At 46.4% G+C, this 23,281-nt stretch overlaps 2 long non-coding RNA genes across 2 annotated transcripts; both read left to right on the top strand.

The window, feature by feature from the left end:
• The first annotated feature begins 125 nt into the window (after positions 1–125).
• LOC116969509 lies at positions 126–15,486 on the top strand. Its single transcript, XR_004410801.1, has 3 exons — positions 126–150; positions 251–369; positions 15,455–15,486. It is a non-coding gene; the product is annotated as an uncharacterized LOC116969509 (long non-coding RNA).
• On the top strand, positions 10,951–12,505 carry LOC116969510. Its single transcript, XR_004410802.1, has 3 exons — positions 10,951–10,975; positions 11,074–11,192; positions 12,446–12,505. It is a non-coding gene; the product is annotated as an uncharacterized LOC116969510 (long non-coding RNA).
• Positions 15,487–23,281: the final 7,795 nt, after the last annotated feature.

The following is a 23,281-nucleotide window of genomic DNA, read 5'->3' as shown; positions in this document are numbered from 1 at the left end:
TGTGTGACAGCGACAAAGCGTTGGGAATTCTCAGAGGGTATTTTGTAGCAATCTAGTGAAATACCCGCCGTCGGGATCATGACGATCCATCTCAGTCTATTGAGATTTGTGTTTTTATTTATTTCAGGAGGAAGCTGGTCGCAAGAGCAGGTAGGACATGCGTTTGACTGAAACAATGTACGTTTTTACAGTACCGCTCAAAAAAACCCAGCTAATGCTCAGTTTCTAACCAGCTGTTAAATATTTGCAGGGTTATTGATGAAACCAAACCAATGTTGGTGGTAGATAGCGCGTTGCCCATTGAAAAGTATGATCGCACCCTTTTCTACAACATAGCATTGAGCGAAACATCTGATATCATCAAACGAGGTAAAACTGATACCTTTTCCATTGATCTTTTTTAAGACATCTTTATGCAATACTTATATGTGAAGATTAATGGTATTAATGGACTCTGGGGGGAAGTATCACAAAGACAAAGCAAAGATTGTTTGCATTTGAACAGATCCTTGTTCCTGGGAGAATGGGTTTGCTGTGCTGGGTGAAATTGCGTAGACTAGGCCTGTGTACTCGAGGGTTCAGGTGTATTAGAGGAGAATTCAGTGAAACACAAAGTCCTTACACGGCTCAGTGGGCTGGATGCAGGGAGGATGTTTCCCCTGTCTGAGGGGGTCTGGAGCCAGCGGAAACCCTCTGAATGTGAGCTGCACCATTTAGGACAGAGACAAGAAGACATTACTGCATGCTGAGACTAGGCAACCTTTAGAATTCACTGCACACCCGGTGGCTGTGCATAATCAGTCATTCAGTGCTCTTGGAGCCAGAGAGCCATGGTTGTACATTACAGAATCAGGCCATTGGGCCCATCACCTCCATGTCCACCCTTTTCCCCAGCCACACAAATCCCATTTGCCCACATTAGAACCATATTAGTCTGAAGAAGGGTTTTCGGCCCGAAACGTTGCCTATTTCCTTCGCTCCATAGATGCTGCTGCACCCGCTGAGTTTCTCCAACATTTTTGTGTACCTTATTCTACACCTCGTTTGCCAAATCGCAATGCCTCTTAAATATAGTGGTTACATCTGATTTCACCACCTCCTATGGCAAAATATTCCAGGTATTAACAACCTATTGCTGTTCATTTTATGTTTTCATGGCTTTGATGTGAATGTAGGAGGTGTGACTACTAAGTTTGTGGAGAATGGGTAATGTTGGGGATAGCAAGGTAGTCTGTCAAAGTCTGCAGAAGGATATAGGCTCGATCATCGAAACCTTATTGTCATGCAGGGATATCAATACCGGAGGTTGCAGGTGGTTGCCGGAGGTTGCAGGTAGGGAGACTGACAAAAACCTCCGGGAACCGCACGGAAACCTTGGGCAAAGTCTCCAGAGGTTTCCGTTCAGGTTTCCTAAGTGGGACAGGGGCATAAGTCTCTTTGAAGAGCAGCCACGAATGGCAACTGAAATGCAGGAGTCAATTTGTAGACAGGAACACACAAAAGGAGTTTAAAAAGATGCTATACAGTGCGAAGTGATTTGGGTTTATTTCAATTGTAGTATTAGAAGCACCAAGCACAGAATTCATATAAATCTTTCTATTCAGTTCTTGTGAATGTTACTGGTTATGCGAATTATCCAAATTCAACATCAGGGTATTAAGTGTATGTTGTATTAATCTACAAACCTACAATATTGTAAGTGGTTAAGAAGTGTTTAAGATGGAACTGCAGATGCTGGAAAATCGAAGGGACACAAAAATGTTGGAGAAACGCTGCGGGTGCAGCAGCATCTATGGAGGGAAGGAAATAGGCAACGTTTCGAGCCGAAACCCGGAGGCTAAAACCAAGTTTAAATGATCTATCACACCAAGGGGGAGGGGTAAAAAATGACCCTATCTGCTGACCTATGACCTATAAATGAACAATTATCTGCTGCCTTGGGTCTACCAGATACCCTAAATGGACCCTTGGACCCATCTAGGCTAGCCTAGTTATTAAAGATACCAGTTAAAACCAGGTTTAGATGGTCAATTACAGCCTTGGAAATACAAAATCACCCATTGCCTTGGTCCTACCAGATTCCCCAAATAGTCCCTGAATTGCCTAACTTGGGGGAGTTGAGGGTTTGATAGGCACAAGGCATCCACACCCCACCCCCACCCCCCCACCCACACCCTCTCCACCCCCTCTCTCCCCAGTTCCTCCACCCCCCCCCTCTTCCCCCCCCCCCACCTCTCTCGCTTTCTCTGCCATGGGGAGGGGGTAGTGGGGGAGGGGGTAGAGGCAGCAGCTACCGGTCATGGAGCACAAGCCTCCCCGTCGGGCACCGGGCCCAAGCTAGGCTGCCGGCGTCGTGGACCAGAGCGAGGACCGCAGCGCTCGGAGGACTGAAAAACAGCAGAGGGCTGGCAGGGAACTCACCAGCGTGACAGTCTACAACTCTGTCAGTTTCACCACCTCCAACGTGACCTCACCACTGGCCCCATCTTCCCATCTCCCCACATGTCTGCCTTCCGCAAAGACCGCACCCTCCGTAACTAAAAATGTTAATCTATTCGTAAGAAATTGATAGATGTTTAGATCTGGTAATTGAATTTTGTAATTAGCTAGAATTAGGTAACTAACTAATTATATGCTTTAATTTCAAGTCATCTAAGTAAGATTGTTTCATATTTGTTTCAGAATGCTTCAATCTAAAATAACTGAACATTTATTTTAGTTCTCTTAATTTTTAAGAAAGTTATGGCCATTTGACTGTCCTCGATCACAGCTTTTGTGTTAAGTCAATGGAAAAGCAATAGGGAACAAGATGCTAATTTCCGAGTATGAAAATGGCCACATATTCTTATAGAAACTTACAAAATTCTTAAGGGGTTGGACAGGCTAGATGCAGGAAGATTATTCCCGATGTTGGGGAAGTCCAGAACTAGTGGTCACAGTTTAAGGATAAGAGGGAAGTCTTTTAGGACATAGATGAGAAAATCATTTTTTACGCAGAGACTGGTGAATCTGTAGAATTCTCTGCCACAGAAGGTAGTTGAGGCCAGTTCATTGGCTATATTTAAGATATGGCCCTTGTGGCTAAAGGGATCAGGGGGGTATGGAGAGAAGGCAGGGATGGGATACTGAGTTGGATGATCACCATGATCATATCGAATGGCGGTGCAGGCTCGAAGGGCCGAATGGCCTACTCCTGCACCTATTTTCTATGTCTATGTTTCTATGACTTTTTTTAATACTGAAGATATTAAAGTGAATTAGGTGACAAATTAAACTTCTTTTTTTGCTTTATCTGTTGGGATAAATTGCAGACTTGATTTTAAAAATCTCAAAAATTTGTAACATTGCTCGATGGGGGCACGCACATTGAATTCTCCCAATTTTGTTAGCCCTTGCTGTCTCCTCCCCTTCCTACCTCTCCTTCAGCCCTCTGACTGTCTCCTCCTCCTTTATCCGCTATTCTCCCCGCCCCCCACCAGTCTGAAGAAGGGTTTCGGCCTGAAACCTTGCCCATTTCCTTCGCTGCCTAGATGCTGCTGCACCCGCTGCGTTTCTCCAGCATTTTTGTCTACCTTCGATTTTCCAGCAGCTGCAGTTCCTTCTTAAACAAATAACATTCACCAAAGATCCTATAGCTCCGAGATGGGATCTTTGCTGCCGCATGGAGTCAGTCGTATACAGGTGGGACAGGCCTCGGAAACACTGCCTCGTTAACCTGCCGTCACTCATGAGCGCGCTCCAGTTAAAGCTCCATTCACAAAATCATTTGTTCTCTCTGACGTCACCGGGCCGCCGACTGACGAGTGATTGGTCGGCCCAGATCTGGATGGCCCGCCCACTGACGCGTGATTGGTCGGTCCAGATCACTATGATCCGCCCCCGGATGCGTGATTGGCCGGCTGAGATCATGATGGCCCGCCCACTGTCGCGTGATTGGTCGGTCCAGATCACCATGTCCCGCCCACTGACGCGTGATTGGTCGGCCCAGACCAGGATAGCCCGCCCCACCCCGCTGACCGCGTGATTGGCCCGCGCCATCCCTTCTCTCCAGGGATCTCAAGTCAAGTCAAGTTTATTCGTCACATACACAGACCCAGAGATGTGCAGTGAAATGAAAAGTGGCAAATGCTCGCGGACTTTGTGCAAAAAGACAAACAACCAAACAAACTATAAACACAATCATAAACACACATATTATTTTACATATTAAATATTGGAAGGAAAAACGTTCAGTAAAGTTAGTCCCTGGTAAGATAGGAGTTTACAGTCCGAATGGCCTCTGGGAAGAAACTCCTTCTCAACCTCTCCATTGGCTATTTCCATGCCTGACCTGTTCCGCTGAGTTATAGACCCAGAGACAGACAAAAAAACAAACAACGGTGCAAGCTATTCATTCACACATGGTCAGTATCTGTACATTTAATAGTGTTATTTATTCATGCGGTGACTTCGACTTCTGTACATTCATCACCTATCGTTCCAGAGAGTACTCGTGGGAAAACGTTAAAACGCGTGCAAAGGTTGTAATTTGTCTGTACACAAAAAAGCTGGAGAAACTCAGCGGATGCAGCAGCATCTCTAATGAGCGAAGGAAATAGCCAACGTTTCGGGCCGAAACCCTTCTTTACTCTGATGGTGGGTGGGGTGCGGGGAGAAGAAAGGAAAAGGGAGGAGGAGGAGCCCGAAGGCTGAGGGAGAAATAGGAAGGGGAGGAGACAGCAAGGGCTAACAGAATTGGGAGCATTCAATGTTCATGCCCCCAGGATGCAGATTCCCCAAGCGGAATATGAGGTGCTGCTCCTCCAATTTCCGCTGGTGCTCGCTCTGGCCATGGAGGAGACCCAGGACAGAGAGGTCGGATACGGAATAGGAGGTGGAGTTGAAGTGCTGAGCCACTGGGAGGTCAGGTTGGTTAAAGCGGACCGAGCCGAGGTGGTCGGCGAAACGATCGCCAAGCCTACGCTTGGTCTCAGACTCTGCACAATAACATCACTTCAATACCAGACACTGCAATGAAGAAGGGGCCTGGTCCCGAAACGTCACCCATTCCATCTCTCCAGAGATGATGCTTGTCCCGCTGAGTTACTCCAGCTTTTTGTGTCTATCTGCAGTTCCTTCTTATACGCTCGATTTTTATTTAATAATCTCATGTGTAAACTTGAATTCAATGATTCAATTATACTCTATTGTCACGTGTACCTCGTGACTGTGGGATTATTTTCTTTTCCATGCAATCCGGTAAAATACAGACCTCGCCTCCTCCATGGCCAGAGTGAGTCCCACCGCAAATTGGAGGAGCAGCACCTCATATTTCACTTGCGTAGTTTGCACCCCAGCGGTATGAACATTGACTTCTCCAATTTCAGGTAGTCCTTGCTGGCCTCTCCCCTTCCAAGCTCTCTCACATACCACTGTCTCCGCCTCTTCCTTTCTTCTCCCCCCCCCCCCCCCCCCCACCCCCATACCAGTCTGAAGAATGGTGATAACATCACTTCAATACCAGACACAATAACATCACTTCAATACCAGGCACTGTAATGAAGAAGGGGTCTCGACCCTAAACGTCAACCATTCCTTCTCTCCAGAGATGCTGCCTCACCCGCTGAGTTTCTCCAGCATTTTTGTCTACCTTCGATTTTTCCAGCATCTGCAGTTCTTTCTCAAACAATCATACTCTATTGTTCAATGTACCTCGGATCAGTGAAATGCCTTGTTTTTGCCAGCAATCCGGTAAAATACAGATCTGACCTGGGCGGTAAAGTGGACGCCGACTAGGTTGCGAGAAGTTCATGGAACAGTCTATATTTCCCCGCAGCGGCGAACCAGGCCCCGCCGCACCAGGCAGCAGGCGCCACACGCGCCGGCTCCCCCTTTGTTCTCGGCTGCCCCCGCCCGGTTGCTCTCGGCTTGAAATGATTCAGGGCTATTTTCCCAGCGTGGAAAAGTCAATGACGGGACGCCATAGATTTTAGTACAGTAGGGGGTCTTTCAAGGAGATGTGCGGGGCATGTTTTATCACACAGGGTGGTGGGTGCCTGGAACGCGCCGCTGGAGTGGTGGTCGAGGCACATACGGAGGAGGCATTGCAGTCTGATGTGGGCTGAAGGAACTGTTCTGGTTCTATGTGGCCCTCAATAAAACCGACAGGTTCATTAGAGCTCCCATTCTCAGCTCCTTACCCACAACCATTAGATTCTTGAACCGACCTGTACTGCCTGCGTTTGGCCCCCATACCTCTAACCTGTCCTATCAATGTACCTGTCTAAATGCTTCTGAAACGTTACGATAGTGCCCGCCTCATATACCTCCTCCAGCAGCTCATTCCATACACCTACCACCCATTGTGTGAACAAAGTTACCCCTCAGGTTTCTATTAAACCTTTCCACCTTCACCTTAACCCTATGTCCTCTGGTACTTGATGCCCCTCCTCTGGGCAAGGGGCTCTGTGCGACTACCCGATCTGTTCCTCTCATGATTTTTTTACATCTCTTCTAAGATCATCCCTCATCATGGAAAAGCAGCCAACATAATCAAATACTTGTTCTACCCCGGTCACTCATTCTTCTCACTGTTCTTGTCGGGCAGAAGGTACAGAATCTTACCAGTCTCAGGAACAGCCTCCTTCCCTCTGTTATCAGGCTTCTGAATGATCCTTCCATAAGCTAGACATTGTGTGTTGAAGGGCCTGTTCCTGTGCACACCTTCTGTGTGGAAATATTGTTCCTCAGGTTCCGATTAAATCTTGCACCTCTCACCACAAACCTGTGTCCTCTAGTTCTCGACTCCACTACTCCGGGTAAAAGACTGTGCATTCACCCTATCCATTCACCTCTTGATCCCATAAACTTCAGCCTCCAGCGCTCCAATTAATTACTGCATGGCGTCAGCAGTTTCAGCGAATGGGAATGCGTTTTGAACCAGGAAGTGGAGGTTAAAATGGCTGCGAAAGACCCGGTCGAGAGTTTAATCGAGGAGATACTTTGTCCCATCTGCCTGGATTTCTTCACCGATCCGGTGGCACTGGAGTGTGGGCACAACTTCTGCCGCTCCTGTATCACACAGAGTTGGGACAGGGAGGGGAGAAACTCCTGCCCGGAATGTAGAGAGGAGTTTACAGACCGCACCCTCAGGGTGAGTCGGGCCTTGGCGAGACTGTCTGAGAAAGCTCGAACACTGAGCCTGAATCGGACAGAGAAGGAAAGTAAACTTCAGTGCGAGGAACATCAGGAAGAACTGAAGCTGTTTTGTGAAACTGACAAGAAGCTGATCTGTGTGATTTGTGCAGCTGGGCGGGAACACAAGTCTCACAACTTCATGCCGGTTAAAGAAGCTGTTGAAACCTACAAGGTAAAAGCAAACCGATTTTGATCGCATAATTGTTTAATTCCATCTTTATAATCTAACACTTTTATTCTCTGATTTTCAATCACAATCCCAGGATCAGACGAAATCTTCCATCCAGTCTCTTACAAAAAAGAAATCAGGGATCCAGCGAATGGAGCAGCAACAGAAACAGAAGATTTCTGGAGTTCTGGTGAGGCTTTTAAGTTTCGATTTCCTGATCTTGTGTAGATTTGATCCCTGTGATGCGTGTAATAATAGGGCAGCGCAGTGACACAAGTAGTGCTGCTGTCTCCTAGATCTGGTGAGCGGGTTCGATCCTGACCTCGGGTGCTGCCCGTGTGGTTCATGCCTTCTCCCTGTGACCGCGTCGGATTCCTTCCACGTCCCCAATACACGCTGGTTCAATGGTCAATCGGTGACTGTTATAATCCCTGGGAAAGTGGGTGGTGGATGGATAAATGGGAATTAATGGGCACGTGAAAAGGAACAGGCAGCAGGGAATTGTATTGGGGGTAGAGGATTGATGGGTTATAACATTACCCTCACGACATTTCGTGAAGTCTGAAGAAGGGTCTCAAGCATCACCCGCTGAGTTCCTCCAGCATTTTTGTCTACATTAGACAAACTATTGAAATGCCAAAGCAAATAAAACATGCACAGGCCAAATGTCACCGTTAAAGCCGTGAGGAAACACAACCAGTGACATTATATATTAATCTTCACCCTTTATTTCATAGGAACAGTCACACAACCTTCAGTCCAAGATCACATCCCAGTATGCTGAACTGCACCAGATTCTCACTGAGAAAGAGCAGCGCACACTGGCAGATATCCGGGAGGAAGAGAGGAAGATCCTAAATACAATGGAGACAAATCTTGGAAACATTCAAGAGAATTTAGAATCCATTCAGGAGGAACTCTTAAAGTTGCAGCAACAGATGGATCAAAAAGACAGTGTAGTGTTTCTGAAGGTGAGGAGTTACACTACAGTTTGGTGAAGTGAAAGTGCAGTCACAAAATGGTGGGTGACATTTCAGAAATAAATGCTGCATTTACCAGTAATTCAGAACTGAGTAAATGTTCCCTCTGTTCCAGCTGTTGTTGTTCAGAGACTAATTGGCCTCCCGCTGAATCTATGGGATCTCAGGACTGCCTGGCCGGAATGTAGAGAGGTGTTTGTATTATGTGGAGTTTAGAACAATGACAGGTGATCCTATATCTGATCCCAAGGACCACGAATGGACAGAGGGCAGTGAATATCTGGGAGTCTCCAGCCAAGAGACTCTGAGAGGTTTTACATGTTAGACATATTTTAAACCAGAGGAGAATACATTTTAAAAAACCCAATGAATTGTAATTGATGGAAATGAGGCAAAGAGGAGGAGTTCAGTCCTGGGCTAGATCAGCCATGGCCACATTGTGGGGATTAACATTGCAATCTAGAACGTGGCGCACACATCAGATTGATCATCTATATCCGGTTCCCATCAGCAGTGGGTGGTCACCTTGAGGGAATTTGCTGTTTGTTTTGTCCACCTTGTTTCACCATAGAATGACATCGCATTCTATATCATAGACAGGCCATTTGGCCCATCCTATCCAGTCATGTTTTCTGCTTCACTCATCATCCCTCTCATCTACTCTCCACACCCAGTAACAATACCCCAAATCCCAGGAGCCCTAATGTGTTTATCCTGCTTGCACTTAAATTTATCTCAGCTGTTGGTTTCAGTCCCTACAGGACAGTGAGGTCCATGTTCTCATGACTGCATTCCTTTCGGTAATAATTGAAGACCACGTTACATTTCAGCTTTGATTATTAGTCTCCCCTTCGATTTGAGATATTATTTCATCCCCACCCATTTAAATCTGCCGATAATATTAAATTCCCTCTCATCATTCCTGACATCTTCTCCAGATGAAATCCCATGACCTGCCCAGTCTTTTCATTAAGTTCCATCCTCTCAGTTAAAGCGTCATTCTCATGAACATTCCTTGTGCTTTCCCCCATCGTTCTACATCTCTGCAACAATATCCGCTTTCTCTCTGCATGACAGTGGTGATAAGAGTTGGGAAATGGGAATTATCAGAGGGTTGTAGAAATTTGGTGAAATTCCCGCTGTCGGGATGAGGACGGTCCATCTCAATCAATTGAGATTTGTGTTTTATTTCTTTCAGGGGGAAGCTGGTCGCAAGCGAAGGTAGGACATTGTCTTGATGGAAACATTGTAAGTTTTTGAGGAACAACTCAAAACATTTCTAATGCTCAGTTTATAACCAGCTGTTAAATATTTGCAGGGTTCGTGATGAAGCCAAACCACTGTCGGTGGTAGATGAAGCCTTGCCGATTGAAAAGTTTCATTGCCCTGTTTCGTTCAACACGGCATTCAAAGAAACATCTGATGACATCAAGTCATACCCTGCACTACAGTTTGGTGAAGTGAAAGTGCGTAGTCACAAAATGGTTGGTGACATTTCAGAAATAAATGCTGCATTTACCAGTAATTCGGAACTGAGTAAATGTTCCCTCTGTTCCAGCTGTTGTTGTTCAGAAACTAATTGGCCTCCCGCTGAATCTATGGGATCTCAGGACTGTCTGGCCGGAATGCAGAGAGGTGTTTGTATTCTGTGGAGTTTAGAACAATGACAGGTGATCCTATATCTGATCCCAAGGACCACGAATGGACAGAGGGCAGTGAATATCTGGGAGTCTCCAGCCAAGACACTCTGAGAGATTTTACATGTTGGACACATTTTAAACCAGAGGAGAATACATTAAAAAAAATCGGGGAATTGTAATCGATGGGAATGGGGCAAAGAGGAGGAGTTCAGTCCTGGGCTAGATCAGCCATGACCACATTGTGTGGATTAACATTGAAATCTAGAACGTGGCACACACATCAGATTGATCATCTATATCCGGTTCCCATCAGCAGTGGGTGGTCACCTTGGGGGAATTTGCTCTGTTTGTTTTGTTCACCTTGTTTCACCATAGAATTACATCATAGACAGGCCATTTGGCCCATCTTATCCAGTCAAGATTTCTGCTCCACTCATCATCCCTCCCATCTACTCTCCACACCCAGTAACAATACCCCAAATTCCTGGAGCCCTAATGTGTTTATCCCACTTGCATTTAAATGTATCTCTGCTGTTGGCTTCAGTCCCTCCAGTGCAAGTGAGGTCCATGTTCTCATGACTGCATCCCTTTCGGTAATAATTGAAGACCAGTTACATTTCAGCTTTGATTATTGGTCTCCTTTTCGATTTGAGATATTATTTCATCCCCACCTATTTAAATCCACCAATAATATTAAATTCCCTCTCATCATTCCTGACATCTTCTCCAGATGAAATCCCACGACCTGCCCAGTCTTTTCATTGTTCCATTCCCTCAGTTATGACGTCATTCTCATGAACGTTCCTTGTGTTTCCCCCATCGTTCTACATCTCTGCGACAATATCCGCTTTCTGTCTGCATGACAGTGGTGATAAGAGTTAGGAAATAGGAATTATCAGAGTGTTGTAGAAATTTGGTGAAATTCCCGCTGTCGGGATGAGGACGGTTCATCTCAATCAATTGAGATTTGTGTTTTATTTCTTTCAGGAGAAAGCTGGTCGCAAGCTAAGGTAGGACATTGTCTTGATGGAAACATTGTAAGTGTTTTGTGGAACAACTCAAAACATTTCAACTGCTTAGTTTATAACCAGCTGTTCAATATTTTTAGTGTTCGTGATGAAGCCAAACCACTGTCAGTGGTGGATAAAGTCTTACCGATTGAAAAGTTTCATTGCCCTGTTTCGTTCAACACGACACTCAAAGAAATACCTGATGACTTCAAGCGAGGTACCTTTTCCATTATTCTTGTTTCTGGCATCTAAGCCGTACACCTGACACCTTATCATTCCCCAGCCCCACACAGTTTTACCTTCTCCCCAAAATCCATAAACACAACTGCCCTGGCAGACCCATTGTTTCTGCCTCCTCCTGTCCCACTGAAATGATTTCCACGTACCTCGACTCCATCCTATTCCCCCCGGTCCAATCTGTACCGACCTATGTCCGAGATACATCCCATGCCATTCGTCACTTTAATGACTTCCACATTCAGAGCCCCCACCCCATCATCTTTACAATGGTCGTTCAGTCACTCTACACCTCCATCTCCCACCATGGAGGACTTAAAGCCCTCTCCTTTTCTTCCTCGACCGCAGAACCATCCAATTTCCTTCTACTAACGCTACTCCGCCCAGCGGAGCTGGTTCTCACTCTTAATAACTTCTCCTTCGAATCCTCCAAGGCCCTATCCCCGAACTCTATCACTATTACACTGATGACTACATCGGTGCTACCTCCTGTACCCATGCAGAACTCATGGACTTCATCAACTTCACCACCAATTTCCATCCTGCAATCAAATTTACTTGGACCATCACCGACAGCTCCCTCCCCTTTCTTGACCTCACAGTCTCCATCACAGGAAATAGACTATCGATAGACGTCTATTACAAATGGGAGTTCTCCTCTCCCATCATAGACGAGGCCCACACTCTTGTCTCCTCGGTACCCTGCAGCTCTGCCCTTGCTCCCCCTCCCCCTAGTCACAACATAGACAGAGTCCCCCTTGTCCTTACCTTTCACCCGATCAGCCGCTGCGTAGAACACATATTCATCCAAAATTTCCACCACCTCCAATGGGATCCCACCACTAGCCACATCTTCCCATCGTCATCTCTTTCTACCTTCCACAGAGACTGTTCCCTCCACAACTCCTTGGTTAACTCATCCCTTCCCACCTAAACCACCCTCTCCCCAGGTACATTCCCATGCAACCGCAGAAGATGCAACACCGGTCCCTATAACTCCTCCCTTGACTGTCCAGGAACCCCAACAGTCCTTTCAGGTTAGGCAGAGGTTCACTTGTACCTCCTCCAACCTCATCTACTGTATCCATTGTTCAAGGTGTGCACTCTTATACATCGATGAAACCGAACGCAGACTGGCCGATCGTTTCGCTGAACACCTTTGCTCAGTCTGCCTGAACCTACCTGATCTCTTGGTTGCTGAACACTTTAATTCTCCTTCCCATTCCCACACAGACCTTTCTGTCCTAGCTCTCCTCCATTGTCAGAGTGAGGTTAAACGCAAATTGGAGGAACAGCATCTCATATTTGGCTTGGGCAGCTTACAACCCAGTAGTATGAAATGTTGATTTCTCTAACTTCAGGTAGCCCGGGCATTCCCTCCCTCTCTCTATCCCTCCCCCACCCAAGTCGCACTAGTTTCTAATTTTCACCTAACAAACAACTAACAATGGCCTGTCTCCTATATCATCGTTATTTTTTACATATCTTCCATTCATTGTTCTTTATCTCTTTACATCATCGCCTATATCTCTTGTTTCCCTTATCCATAACCAGTCTGAAGAAGGGTCTCGAATCGAAACGTTACCAATTCCTTCTCTCCAGAGATGCTGCCTGTCCCGTTGAGTTCCTCCAGATCTTTGAGTCTATCTTGAGTTTAAACCAGCATCTGCAGTTCATTCCTATACATCTTTAAGCAATACATATATGCAAAGATTAATTCTATTGTGGACTGAAGGGAAATTGGAGATTTGATCTACCACTAAACTCATCAGCTGGGAAGCATCATAAAGTCAGAGGTTTAGACTCCCCTGCCTTGGATAAAATACTGCTCCTATTCACCTGATTTGTGCACATTATATACATCTTATAAACATTTTTAAAAGCATTCTGATGGGCTCCAAAGAAAAATGTTTCTGCCTGTTCAACGTCTCCTTCTAACTCAGACCTGATGAAATTATTGTAAATCCTTTTGCACCCTCTCTAATTTGCTAACAACCTTATTGTGTCAAATGCTGTATTTAATATCCTGACCTATGAAAGCATGAGTGACAAACACATTCTTCACCACCCTGCCTGTCACTGTTGCATCTTCCATGGCACTGTGTACCTGCAGCCCGAGATCTCTCAGTTCTATAAAGTTCCCCGTTTACTGTGTATGTCCTGCCCTGGTTTGTCTCAGCAGAGTGCATCAGCTCACCTTCACATGAATAAATCCCACCTGCCGTTCCTGAGCCCATTGGCCCAGTTCACAGGGATCCCATTTACTCTCAGATAACCTTCTTAACTCTCCACAATGTTACCAATTTTAGTTCCATCTGCAAACTGACTAACCGTACAACCTACATACACATCCAATTGTGTATATAAATAAGGAACAACAGTGGACTCTGTGAAAAACAACCCTCTACCAACATCCTCTGTCTGCGACCTTCAGGCAAATGTTGTATTCCATCGGCTAGTTCACCCCGGTTTTTCCATGAGATCCAACCTTCCAGAGCGGCCTCTCATGCAGTGTGTAGAAGTTGCATCTCTCAGAGGGCAGTGAATATCTGGAATGATGTGCTCAAGGTGGTGGAGAAAAGCTGAGTTATTGGATATCTGCAACTTGGCTACAAATAAATATTTGATAGATCCAATATTTAAGATTATGGGGAACTCACACAGAAGAGGAATTGGTGCCAGCTTAGATCAGCCATGATCACATTGAATGGAGGGGCAAGCCTGAGGATCGGATTCTAATCCTGCTCCTGTTTTCATGTGTTCCTATGCTCCTGTGTACCGATAAATTGACAGACTTGACACAGAGGAATTGAAGCAAAGATTAACAATACTTGTTCCTGGGACAATGAGTTTGCTGTGCGGGGTGAGATTGAGTAGACTAGGCCTGTGTACTCTAGAATTTGGGTGTATAGGAGGAGATCTCAGTGAAACACAAAGTTCTTACAGGGCTCAGTGGGCTGGATGCAGGGAGGATGTTTCCCCTGACTGTGGGGTCTGGAGAATGGGCACCCTCTCAGAATGTGGGCTGCAACATGTAGGACAGAGATAAGGAGACATTACTGCACGCAGAGACTGGGGAACCTTTGGAATTCCCTGCACAGGTGGCTGTGGAGACTCAGTCATTCAGTGCTCTTGGAGCTGAGAGCCATGGTTGTACATTACAGCATCAGGCCGTTTGGCCCATCATGTCCATGTCCACCTATTTCCCAGCTTTACTAATTGATTTGCCCAGATTACATTGGTATTCTTCTCACCTCACCTAGATAAGTGCCTCAAATATAATGATTACCTCACCACCGCCTCCTCTGTAGCATGTTGCAGATATCACCCACTTTCAGTGTAAAAAAAACTTCCAACTCAGATCCACTTTAAAATTCCTTGCTCTCAAGATAAACCTGTACTCTTGATTTGATATCCCTGCTGCAGCACCGATCTCTGCTGCACTCCACCAATCACAGACCTCCACCGCTACCTTCTACCTCCAACCACCAAGCCAATTGTGGATCCATTTCACCAGCTCGCCTTGGATCCCACCTGCCTTCACTTTCTGGACCAGCCTTACATGTGCAACATTGTCAAGTCCCTCAGTGAAGTTCATATATTGATTCACAATGAGATCAGTGTCTTCTTAGTTGTACACACCCATCAAATCCACCCGTGAATCCCCTCTCTTTCAGCGACCATACAACCACAAGTCCCCACTCATTCTGTCCAACACCCGATCATTCAACCTCTGCTTCCTCCCATGGTCCAAGCCACCCCTCCCTCTCTCTCACCCTCCACTCAAAGAAACAGGGGCAGGTCCTCTGGCCCCTCATGTCTCCCCCTCCCATTCACTATGGTCATGGCGACTCCACCCCACACCTCTACCTCCTCTTTAACAACCTCAAACTAACACTCACCTAAATATCCTCTTGCTCCGATCTGCCTCCATTTCTGAATAGCCCGCTTCATTTCTCCATCCCCACCGCAATCTCGCAATCCTCCTCACTCTCCGCACTCGTCCTCCCCGTCCACCCTCCCCCACCTCACGATATTCCCCTCTCCTTCCCTGGATAGAAACTCGGGGAAAGATGTCCATTGTCCACCCGATGTGGTTGTGGGTGAAACCCCGGGCAAGATTCCAGTTGTCCGCCCGCCTGTGCCTGAGGCCGAGCGGCTTCTCCCCCGGTCCCGGGGCCGCGCTGCCCGAGTCTCCCCCCGACCCCCGGGGACTCTCTGATTCTCTGCTTCTCCCCCCAGTCTCCGTCACCCTGGATGTGGAAACAGCGCATCCGCTGCTCGAGGTGTCTGAGGATCGGAAGAGGGTGAGATGGACCCTGACCGAGAGGAGTCTCCCTGACACCGGGAAGAGGTTTACAGTCTGGCAGTGTGTGCTGGGATCGGAGGGATTCACATCGGGGAGACATTACTGGGAGGTGGAGGTGGCGGGGAGTGAGTGGTGGAGGCTGGGAGGCGCCGCAGAGTCTGTGGAGAGGAAGAGACCGGTCGACCTGACCCCGGAGACTGGAGTCTGGAGCATCGGGCGGGGGTGGGGTGACGGGTTTGTTGCACTCACCTCCCCTCTATCCCGTCTCCCCGCCCGTCCCATCCCCGGGAGGGTGGGAGTTTATCTCAGTTACGAGTCCGGGACAGTTTCATTTCACGACGCGGACACCAAGTCCCATCTCCACACCTTCACTGGGAATAAATTCACGGGGAAACTTTATCCTTTCTTCTGGACTCAGGATGGAAACTGGCTGAGAATCTGCTCCGGTTCCGCTCCGGGTGTGTAAAAAAAATGTAAATGTGGGAAGAGTGAAATAAACAGCAACTGAAATCAGAGCTGTCTGTCTGTCTGTCGATCCGTTCATTTTAACGCGTTAACCGCGTCCGGCAACGGAACCGAAATTACTTTAGTGAAAATATCAAGATTGAAACAATCTCCCTTCCCGCGGGTTCAGCAGCAGCCGCGGGCGGCGGGTCCTGAGCTCCGGGCTCCCCCGGGTCGTAAACTCCCCCCGAGTTACAACGCGACACAAGCGGTGTTGGTGCGGAATTCAACAGCGGAGTAAAGGCGAGTTTGGGGATAGGTGGAGATAGAAGGGCGGAATAACATCGGAAGTGGTCAAGATCTTACTTTTGATATAGATTTAAACTAAAATGTATTTACAAATAAGATCTGACATAATATTTATAGCGGATAGATGGATAGAGATGTTTTAGAAATTGGTATATATGAGGGAGATTGAATTGAGTTACGCGAAGTGCGTGTAGGATGGTGTTAGTGTGCGGAGATTGTTGGTCGGCGTAGGCTTGGTGGACCGAGGGGCTCGTTTCCTCTCTGTGTCGTCAAATTAAACAAATTGCGAGCAATTTCGCAAAGTGCAAAGAGAGTAACTCAGCTGGTTTCCCCCAAGAATGATACCCAAAGCGTTGAGTTACTCCAGCACTTTGTATCCATAAGTACATCCACTTCCTCCCGAATGAGGAAGTACAAACAGGCTGCCACCTGGCGTCACCTCGTCCGTTATTCAATTCTCCAACACATTGCACAACACCGGATCATGCAAACTATTCAGAGAATCATTTCACCCCATAATTTTGCTGGAGCTACTATAGAAAACATAGAAAAACATAGAAAAATAGGTGCAGGAGTAGGCCATTCGGCCCTTCAAGCCTGCACCGCCATTCAATATGATCATGGCTGATCATCCAACTCAGTATCCCATCCCCGCCTTCTCTCCATACCTCCTGATCCCTTTGGCCACAAGGGTCACATCTAACTCCCTCTTAAATGTAGCCAATGAACTGGCCTCAACTACCTTCGGTGGCAAAGAAATCCACAGATTCACCACTTTGTAAAAAATGATTTTCTCATCTAGACTTCCCTCTTATCCTAGAAAAGACTTCCCTCTTATCCTTAAACTGTGATCCCTAGTTCTGGACTTCCCCAACATCGGGAATAATCTTCCTGCGTCTAGCCTGTCCAACCCCTTAAGAATTTTGTAAGTTTCCATAAGATCCCCCCTCAATCTTCTAAATTCTAGCGTGTACAAGCCGAGTCTATCCAGTCTTTCTTCATATGAAAGTCCTGCCATCCCAGGAATCAGTCTGGTGAACCTTCTCTGTACTCCCACTATGGCAAGAATGTCTTCCCTCAGATTAGGAGACCAAAACTGTACGCAGTCATTTGTTTTTTGTATAAAAATCTAAACATTTTGGACTGACATTTTTGAAATCTTCACAAAATTAGTTAAAATAAAATTGATACCATAAGCAGAATTTATTATTTTTGGAACAATGGAAGGCAGCCCTGAACTAACTGTGTTTCAAAAGAATCTATTTAATTACGGGTTAATAACGGGAAAAAACTTATACTTAAATTCTGGAAAAACGCCCCTATACCAACAATAAATATGTGGATTTCAAATATGTTCGAAACATTACACCTGGAAGATATGAGACTCCTTCTTGCAAACAAATTAGACCACTTCCAAAAGACGTGGTCTCTATTTATCGACTTACTACAAGTATAAGGTGCAACAGGACTCTGAAAAGAAATGGTTTCAGGATCTGGTAAGGGGGTATGAAAAATACGAATTTGGTATATTCCTTTCTGACCTGTCTTCTTAATAGAGCTTTTGATTCATTTTCTCTTTTGTCTTTTCTACGGCCTATTTCTTAACTTTTTTCTCGAACTCTTCGCGTAATGGGTCTTTTTTCTTGATCACTTTTTCACACAATCACGACTCTTTCTCACTTTCTTTACTTTTTTCTCTTTTGAAAGCTTAAAAAATGAAGTGGTACAAGAAATGTAATAAGTTATATTTGGCTTGTATTAATGTAATGTACTTTACTCGTAAAAAAAAATTGTTAAATAAAATAAAACTAATAATAATAATTTAGCTGGAGCAAAAATAAAATATATAAAGCATCTTTAGGGTGGCATTGTGGCATAGTGCGAAAAGAGTGAACACGTACACCACCAGATTCAGGGACAGTTTCTTCCCAGCTGTTATCAGGCAACTGAATCATCCTACCACAACCAGAGAGCAGTCCTGAACTACCATCTACCTCTTTGATGACCCTTGGTCGAACTTTGCTGGCTATACCTTGCACTAAACGTTATTCCCTTATCATGTATCTAAACACTGTAAATGGATCAATTGTAATCATGTGTTGTCTTTCTGCTGACTGGTTAGCACGCAACAAAGGATGTTCACTGTACCTCGGTACACGTGACAGTAAACTAAACTAACTAAACTGGCGTTAGATCTACTGCCTTACGGCGCCAGAGACCCGGGTTCAATCCTGACTACGGGTGCTTGTCTGTGCGAGGTTTGTACATTCCTACATGGGTTTTCTCCGACATCTTCGGTTTCCTCCAACACTCCAGAGACGTACAGTTCTGTATGTTAATTGGCTTGGTATAAATGTAAATTGTCCATAGTGTGTGTAGGATAGTGTTGTTGTGCGGGGAACGCTGGTCGGTACGGGCTCAGTGGGCTGAATGGCCTGTTTCCGCGCTGTATCTCGAAACCAAATTAAACAAATTACAAAACCAGGGCTAGACATGGCACGACAAACGTGAATAAAAGCATTACACCAAAATTACGGACGCACGGAACCACAGGTTTGCACGATAATCCCGCAGCTAATTCGTGAATGGAGGGGCGAGAGAAGGGGTAGAAAAGAGTTAAGAGGAGAGAGGAGAGGATTGGAGGGGGAGGGGGAGAGTGGGAGGAGCGGAGAGGGAGAATGGGGAGGACTGAGGAGGGGGTAGGAGAGAGAGAGGGTGGGAGGTTAGAGAAGGGAGGAGAGAGTTGTAGGAGGATTCGGGGGAGTGGAGGGGGCAAATATTAGTCGCTGGGGAGCGCGTGATCGAGACCCATGGAAGGTCAGGGAGAGGAGGGGGCGTAGGGTGGGCATCTGTCCCCGTAGGGCCCGAGACAGGTGGCACGGTGTAGACTGTCTTTATACCTCCCCCACTTCCCCTCCCCTCCCCTTGTGTCCTCCCCCTTCCCTCAACACAGTCACGCATGTGGGAGTCTCTTCCCCGCCCCCCCCCCCTCCCGCCACAGATCGGATGTATTGAAATAAAATTGGTCTTGCTCAACACTGGAGGTAGCGTGGGGGACATTGAATGAAGCGCCGGGGGCGGTGTACTGTACTGTCTGTGTGGACTTTGTGCGTTCCTTCCCCTGTGACCTGCGTGGGTTTCCTCCCACACTCCAAAGACGTGCAGATTAGCAGGTTAATTGGCTTCGGTAAAAGCTACAGATTGTGTGTAGGTGGTGTTGTGTAGGATGGTGTTAGTGTACCGGGAGAGGAGAGGGAAAGGGGATTGTCCCCCTTGGGGTAAAAATCATAAGTGATAGGAGTAGAAGACCATTCGGCCCATCAAGTCTACCCCGCCATTCAATTGTGACTGATCTATCTCTCCCTCCCAACCCCATTCTCCTGCCTTCTCCCCATAACCTCTGACACCCACACTAATCAATAATCTATCTACAGTGCCCTCCATAATGTTTGGGACAAAGACCCATCATTTATTTATTCGCCTCTGTACTCCACAATTAGAGATTTGTAATAGAAAAAAATTCACATGTGGTTAAAGTGCACATTGTCAGATTTTAATAAAGGCCATTTTTACACATTTTGGTTTTACCATGTAGATATTACAGGAGTGTTTATACATAGGTCCCCCCCCCCTCCCCCTCCCACCCCCATTTCGGGAACCATAATGTTTGGGACACAGCACTGTCATGTCACTGAAAGTAGTCATGTTTAGTATTTTGTTGCATATCCTTTGCATGCAATGACTGCTTGAAGTCTGTGATTCATGGACATCACCAGTTGCTGGGTGTCTTCTCTGGTGATGCTCTGCCAGGCCTGTATTGCAGCCGTCTTTAGCTTATGCATGTTTTGGGGGCTAGTCCCCTTCAGTTTTCTCTTCAGCGTATAAAAAGCATGCTCAATTGGGTTCAGATCGGGTGATTGACTTGGCCACTCAGGAATTGAGCATTTTATGGCTTTGAAAAACTCCTTTGTTGCTTTCACAGTATGTTTAGGATCATTGTCTTGCTGTAGAATGAACCGCCGGCCAATGAATTTTGAGGCATTTGTTTGAACTTGAGCAGATAAGATGTGTCTATACACTTCAGAATTCATCATGCTACTTCCTTCAGTAGTTGTGTCATCAATGAAGATAAGTGAGTCAGTACCTTCAGCAGCCATACATGCCCAGGCCATAACACCCCCACCACCGTGTATCACAGATGAGGTGGTATGCTTTGGATCTTGGGCAGTTCCTTCTCTCCTCCCTACTTTGCTCTTGCCATCACTCCGATAGAAGTTAATGTTCATCTCATCTATCCACAAGATCTTTTTCCAGAACTGTGGTTGCTCTTTTAAGTACTTCTTGGCAAACTGATTTTTGTGGCTAACCAGTGGTTTGCATCTTGCAATGTAGCCTCTATTTCTGTTCATGAAGTCTTCTGCAGACAGTGGTCATTGACAAATCACACCTAACTCCTGAAGAGTGTTTCTGATCTGTCAGACAGGTGTTTGGGGATTTTTCTTTATTATAGAGAGAATTCTTCTGTCATTAGCTGTGGAGGTCTTCCTTGGCCTGCCAGTCCCTTTGTGATTAGTGCGCTCACCAGTGCTCTCTTTCTTCTTAATGATGTTCCAAACAGTTGATTTGTAAGCCTAAGGTTTGGCTGATGTCTAACAGTTTTATTCTTGTTTCTCAGTCGCATAATGGCTTCTTTGACTATCATTGGCACAACTTTGGTCCTCATGTTGATAAACAGCAATAAAAGTTTCCAAATGTGTTGGAAAGACTGGAGGAAAGACTAGGTGCTGAGAGCTCTCTTATACCTGCATTAAGGAGTCATTTAAACACACCTGAGCAATTACAAACTCCTGTGAAGCCACGTGTCCCAAACATTATGGTGCCCTGAAATGGGTGGACTTTGTAAAAACACAACTGTAATTTCTACATGGTGAAACTAAAATGTATAAAAATAACCTTAAATAATACTGACAATGTGCACTTTAACCACATGTGATTTTTTTTCTATTACAAATCTCAAATTGTGGAGTACAGAGGCAAATAAATAAATGATGTGTCTTTGTCCCAAACATTATGGAGGGCACTGTATCTCTGCCTTAAGTATATCCATTGACATGGCCTCCACGGCCTGCCGTGGCAAAGAATTCCACAGGCGGATTCTACAGATTAACTACACAGACCACCCTCTGACGAATGAAATTTCTCCTCATATCCTTCCTAAAAGAATGTCCTTTAATTCTGAGGCTATGACTTCTAGTCCTAGACTCTCCCACTAGTGGAAACTAATACATTGTCCCCTAGTGTGTAGGGAGTGGATGAGAAAGTGGGATAACTAGTGTGTTCAATGGTCGGCGTGGACTGAAGGTTCTGTTTCCACGCTGTATCTCTGTCTGTTTGGAGTTTGCACGTCCTCTCTGTGACTGCATGGGTTTCCTCCCACACTTCAAAGGAGTGCAGGTCTGTGGGCTAATGGGTGTGGAGGGGTGGCTGGCAGTTGCCTGATGGGCCGAATGGCCTGTTTACGTGCTGGCTGGAGACAGAAACCCGGATAAAGTTCAGGCCGATCGGGATTAAATAATTCACCAAAAAACTTCCAAACGGGAGATACCACGCTCCATCTGTCCCACCTCGTCCTTGTCTGAAGAAGGGTCTCGACACGAAAAGTCACCCATTCTCAAAGAATCTTATAGAAACATATAAAATTCTTATGGGATTGGACAGGCTAGATACAGGAAAAATATTTGCCATGTTGGGGGGGGGGGGGGGGGGGGGGGGGGGGGGGGGGGGGCAGAACCAGGGGTCATAGTTCATTAATAAGTGGTAGGCCATTTAGGACTGAGATGAGGAAAAACAATTTCACCCAGAAAGTTGTGAATCGACGGAATTCTCTGGCACAGAAGGCAGTGGAGGCCAATTCACTAGATGTTTTCAAGAGAGAGTTAGATTTAGCTCTTAGGGCTAACGGAATCAAGGGATATGGGGGGGAAAGCAGGAACGGGGTACTGATTCTGGATGATCAGCCATGATCATGTTGAATGGCGGTGCTGGCTCGAAGGGCCGAATGGCCTACTTCTGCACCTATTTTCTAAGTAACATCCTCTCCACATCCACTCTATCCGAACCTTTCACTGTTCGGTATGTTTCAATGAGGTCCCCCCTCACACTTCTAGACTCAGTCTGTGACTTTGTGGCAGGGTAGGGGAATGTGTCACACCTATTCTCTCTGTTTCTATTCTGTTTCTTCAGAGATGCTGCCTGACCCACTGAGTTACTCCACCTTTTTGTGTCTATCTTCTTGTGTTGTGTGTTAGGGTAGATCTGCAGGCGGGGGGGGGGGGGGGAAGGGACAAAGTGCTGGAGGGCCTCGTGGGTCAGGCGGCATCTGTGGTGGGGGCAGGAAGGGGTGGCGTCACATCTGGAGGTTTCCCCCAAGATGGACACAATAAGCTGGAGTAACTCAGCACGACAGGCAGCATCTCTGGAGAGAAGGAATGCGTGAGGTTTCGGGTCGAGACCCTTCTTCAAACTGAGAGTCGGGAGAGGGAGACACGGAGATATGGAAGGGTAAGGTGTGAAACGCAAGATCAAAGGGGACAAAGTTCAAGGAAAATGTAGAATGGGTCATTGTTGGCTGAGGTGAAGGTGACAATGAGGCGTACAAAGTAAAATATAACCAGGGGGACAGTCAGGCTGGTCGGAGAATAGGATGGGGGAGAGATGGATATAGCTTCCACTGCACCATCTTGTGGAATAGGGTTCTAGGGCAGCACACAATGTAGCGAGTAGACCTGCTGTCTCCCAGTGTCAGAGACACGGCTTTGATCCTGACTTTGGGTGCTGTCTATGTGGTGTTTGCACGTTCTCCCTGCGACCGCGTGGGTTTCCCCTTGCATCCCAAAGACGAGGAACTCAAGACTGGGCAGTGGGAGGGGAGGCAGAAGCTACAATCAATGCAGGGGAGGGGAGGAGGTAACCTAAAAAATAGGTGCAGGAGTACGCCATTCGGCTAA

This window comes from Amblyraja radiata, unplaced genomic scaffold (assembly GCF_010909765.2).
Source record: "Amblyraja radiata isolate CabotCenter1 unplaced genomic scaffold, sAmbRad1.1.pri S67, whole genome shotgun sequence".
NCBI classification, from domain to species: domain Eukaryota; kingdom Metazoa; phylum Chordata; class Chondrichthyes; order Rajiformes; family Rajidae; genus Amblyraja; species Amblyraja radiata.
Note: the sequence above shows the minus strand (reverse complement) of the source record. Positions and strands in the feature narration are given on the sequence as shown.